Below are 4,765 nucleotides of genomic sequence, written 5' to 3' on the forward strand. Positions count from 1 at the left end.
TGTGTTCCTTTAGCGGCGACGGGTTAATATAACCGGTGTATTTTCTTTAAATTGTATCCTCTGACTTGTCGCGAGTTAGACTTCCCAGCCCCAGTGTGGTGGGAAGCCTCACCTTGAGGCAGTGACAGCGGAGACCTTAGAGCTCGAGGTGTTAAGACCTGGCAGCACTGGCCGGGCAGTGAGGGCTGGTGAGGTTTGCCCTGGTCTTTGAGGGGAGGGTTCCTAAAGATCCGACTCCATAACCCACTCTGGCTCTTGGGGCTGGACTCAAGGTTGCGAACTGTGGAGCCCCGGCTCCTGTCCTTGCACTCCCTCCTCTCCTGACCCCACCAAGGCCGCTGGAGCTGAGGAAGGACACTGGTTTTTTGTGTTTATTTTTCAGCTTGCCCCGTAGAAATTCCCAGCTGTGTATTTTAAGAGATTAAACCTGCTTTGCGGCTGTTTACTCTGCAAATGATGTCTCTAAATTGAGCCTAAATGTAAAATAATTCACAGAAATGAAATCTTAATCTTTCTAACACGGCAGTGCGGCTTAATAATCGAGGCTGGGGTTTCACTTTACAGACTTGTAATTTGTTTGGGGAAGTCTCGCAGGCACAAAGTGAGCGTCTTCCTTTTTTGTTGCTCCCATCACGGCTGCTGGAGCCTGGCACCTAATTAATTGATAGCATCTCGAGGAAGGTTGGACATTTGCATAGCTCTTAAAATCTCCGTTTGAAACCAAATCCCTTGCTGACCCACCTTCCCAAGAACGCCCTCAGATAGCCTGGATGGTCTCTCAGCACCCGGAGAGCAGCAGCGTGAGAGAAATCTCCTCAAAAGACTTTTTGTGGTGATGTTCTCTCGCGATCAGCACCACACCCTGCTCGGCTCCCGATTCGGGGAGCTTTGTAAAGCGGAGCTGGCTGGGCTGTGGTACTTGCGCTGGTGGCTCCATGTGGGTTCAGGAGCCTGCCGTGCCCGATGGCTTCCCCCGCCCTGGGCACCCTGACGCTGTAATTTGCTGAGGACGGTCCTGGACCTAATTAAAAGAAGTCGATGTGGCGAAGGGAACGTGGTTTTGGCGGCGCCTCTCTGGATGAGGCAGTCGGTTATCTGTTATCTCTGGCAGAGCAGCTGCAAACCCCGTGGTGTTTGTGAGTGCACGTTTTCGGAGGCATCGTCCCTCTGGCGGGATGGCAGCGGTGCTGTAGCGTGACTGGCGTCTAGTCGGTCTCACCCACGCTGACGTGTGGGTTTTTTCTTCGGAGAACCAAGTTCCCAGGTTGATGGGGTGATCCATCAGTCTTTCTTTAGGTGTTGTACGTGTCTTCACTCAGTTCTTCCTCTTCCAGTGGTCAGTCAGGCTAGTGGCTCTCTGTCGCCGGAGCCACAGCGCCTTTTCTGAAGGGTTTGTTTTAAATTTTGCCTTTCCGTAGTGCCTGTGATCTTGAAGCTCCTGCAGGGATGGTTACTCCACTTCCCAACCTTAGTCCTTTCACAGCAGCAGCTTCTGTGGGTCTGGCAAAGCTTTACGGCCAACCTAGAGAAACAGCTTAAGTGACGAAGCAGCAAGAAGAGGCAAGTCTGGACTGATATTACTTGCTGGACTAAATGTGTATCCTATTCCTGCCTTGATGCTTGAGCTCCTCCTCTCTGTCCAGAGAAGAATCTTGGCTAGAGGGGACTTCTTTTAGCCCAGAACCCCACTTGGTGCAGGGCCAGTTGGATGAGGTTGGTCGTAAAGCTTTTCTGTTTGCTTCGAAGTAGACGAGACCCGATTTCTGCGGCGTGCGGCCAAGCACCAGCCCCTTTCTTGACAGTTGTAGGGAGTTACCGAGCTGAGCTGCAAAAGCTTATCCCCTGAAACAGGAGCAAGCGAAGATTTGGCAGTGAACATCTGAAGCCAAGTAAGTTTTTTTATTAAAAACCATTGCAGTAAATTGAAGTGGAGTTTTGAGCTCGGTCTGGTCGCTGCACCAAAATAAAATGGCAAGAGAAGGAAGTTGGGGAGCAGAAAGCCTTCAGCTGCCTTCTGCACTGCAGGACACTCGGAAGGTGTTTTATAAAGTTAATGTTCACTTGTTCAGCCGCAGCTTGGCACTGCTAGTGGGGCCAGTGACCTCTCTCGGTGCTGCCGAGCTTCTGCAAGCAGGCAGAAAGTTAACTGGGAAAGATGAATCTGTGGGCAGGAGCAGTTATTTTCAAAAAGCTGAGAGAAATAAATCCCCCTGGGCTACAAAATGACCTTTGGTAAATTGTTGGGATGCCAGCTGTCAAGTCAATGTTCTGGTTCCTTGGCATGCCGTGGTCTTGCAGCAGCTCTCCGGAGCTGGTGCTGTTGGGTTGCTGCTGATCTCTTTAAATCTGAACTGCGGCAGGTAAGGGCTATTGTCTCGCTTCACGTCTTGGAGGGGTTTATGCCAAAAAAAAAAATAGTCAGAAATTCACTGATTCACAACGGTGCCGTCTGGGACTTGATTTTTCAGAGGCGTCTTGCCTGGCGCAATTCACCTCTGCATTCCCTTCGGCTGCGCACGAGACTCGCGTGGAGATGGATCCTCTTTGGCTTCTCTGCCCCGTGCCGCACCCGCAGCACTCTCAGATCCCCCGTGTCCCACTGCAGCCTCTTCTAAGCCAGTTATGAAACTCCGTGTTATCCAGCCCCCGCCAAAGATGCTTCAAAACTTCTGCCCTCTCTGCACATAAGGTGTGTCGATGTAAAAGGGAAGGAGAGGAGGCATTCGAGAGAAAAATCTTTCTCTTTGGGGGTAGAGACTCTAGTTTAGATGCTGTTCAATACCTTTTTTTTTCCTTTGTGCAGGCAGTGTCTTTCAGGTAGGTGGTTTTTGAAATTAAAAGCGCTTGAACGGGGAGGCAGCCCTGCAAACAACATACTCAAAGCTGGGAGGCAGCACTCGCTTAGAAAACCCTCAGCCAGCCCTTAAGGTTGGAAGAGAGGCGGTTGACCGTGTTTTGTGGCTTAGCCTTGCTTCATTCGGAGGGCAGCTTGCCATCGCCGGAGCAAGGCTAACCCTCTCTCCTAAGGCGACAACGGTGCTTCTGAAAGCTTCGCCCAGTTTTCCATGGGGTAAGCTGTCTGTGCAACAAAAAAAAAAGAAAAATCCACTATCCGAGCGGGTCAGGCTTGCGAAATCCCCCGTGTCCGTGGGCAAAACCAGCTCCTGCGCAGAGGCTCGGCTCCCTGATCGCTGCCCCATCGCACGTCACATCTCTCTGCTTGGCCTTTTGGAGCTTCTTCCCCTGCCTTGAGACGCCGCTTGAGCTCCTAACTCTTAATTTGTGCCACCCTGACTTAGGGGTTGAGGTGAGGCTTTGGGACATGGTCACTTGTTGTCCCCTCTGCCTCTCCTCCTCGCTTCCATGCCGGCTTCTGTGATTCTGTGGCTTCTTCTCCCGTGGACCCGACTCTGCTGCAAAACGCGCTCGGCTGCACCATCTGTGTCGTCACGCCCGGGTGCGTTTTTGGCCTCCTCAGTGGTTAACGGGAATGGATTTTAATTAAAAGCTCGTTATTGGGTTGTCTTGTAGCATTAGTAAATAAAAATAACTTTCGCAGCCCCGTCTCATGGCTCAGTAAGTGGCAACTGAAAGTATTTGACCTCGCTTTATTTCTACAAAAGTGGAAGACTGGTGCGTATTTGATCCCCCCCTGTTTGCTCCAAACGGGCTTTAGATCCAAAGAGATGCCTGGCTGGGGCGCTCCCGCTATCGTTCAAGTCCAGAAGGAGAAATAAACGTGAGCTGCAATCTCAGGGTTCTCTCCTTTGCGGTTGTACGTTGTGGGGAGTTCTATCTGGGCATCTCCTGGGCGGATGAGGACCACATACAGCCCACCCAGGGACTCTCCCAGCTGGTTTGTGGAGCCACTTTGACCCTGCTCAGCCCCTGGGTTTGCTGTGGGAAGCGGCGTGCCCAGGCTGCTTCCATCGCCTCCGCTCGCGTGTTTGTGCCCTTATTCCCCAGCCCGACCCCAGGGGTGGCTGAAGCTGCCGTGACAACAGAGGCAAGATCTCCCTCCCCTGGAGTTGTTCAAGAAGAGCTTCTTGTGTGAGGAACCTTAAACAGTTAAAAAAATGTGATTTCTCTTTTTTTTTTTCCCCCTTTTCAAATGTCATTTTTTCTCTCCCTTTTCCATGTAGCTGCCGTAAATTCATTTCAACATCACTGAAAGAAAAGCTTCAGCCTGTGCCGACGGTCTTGGGAATTGCTTTTATCTGCAGAGTCCCTCTTGCTGCACCCTCTGGTGCCCTGGTGCCCCCCCTTATTTTTTTTATTTAGCTTCTTACCGCCCCGTGATGAAGGGATCTCGGAACCTGCCCGCGCTCGTTTTTGCAGCTGGTTTATCAGCTCATTAGCTGAGGAGCGGTTGTGAGATTTGATGGAGATGTTCTGCGCTGAAATAAATTGTCCACTTGCCTGCTCGTTGGAAATGCTTCTTGGTGCAGGTTAATAAATAATGCAAACCCTCTTAATAGACGCCAAATGCGACACCTCTGCTGGAGAAAAAGATGATGCCAATAACCCGCACGGGAAGTGCTCCGTCCTAGCCCCTGGCTGCTGGTTTTTAAGTGCTTAGGGCTGTTTACTCCGAGCGCTCTGCTGATAAATTTAAGCACTCTGTACTTAGTAAAGAACATAAACCGCAGCGCCGCAGAGTAACGGCCTCGCAGCTCTTCGCCCTGCTTGGAAAGCAGCTTGGCCGCGTTTTCCTTCAGCGACCTGCCCGATAGATCCGATCGGCCGGGCGGGGCGCCCGCGGAAA

The sequence above is a fragment of the Apaloderma vittatum genome, unplaced genomic scaffold (assembly GCF_000703405.1).
Source record: "Apaloderma vittatum isolate BGI_N311 unplaced genomic scaffold, ASM70340v1 scaffold32374, whole genome shotgun sequence".
Taxonomy (NCBI): domain Eukaryota; kingdom Metazoa; phylum Chordata; class Aves; order Trogoniformes; family Trogonidae; genus Apaloderma; species Apaloderma vittatum.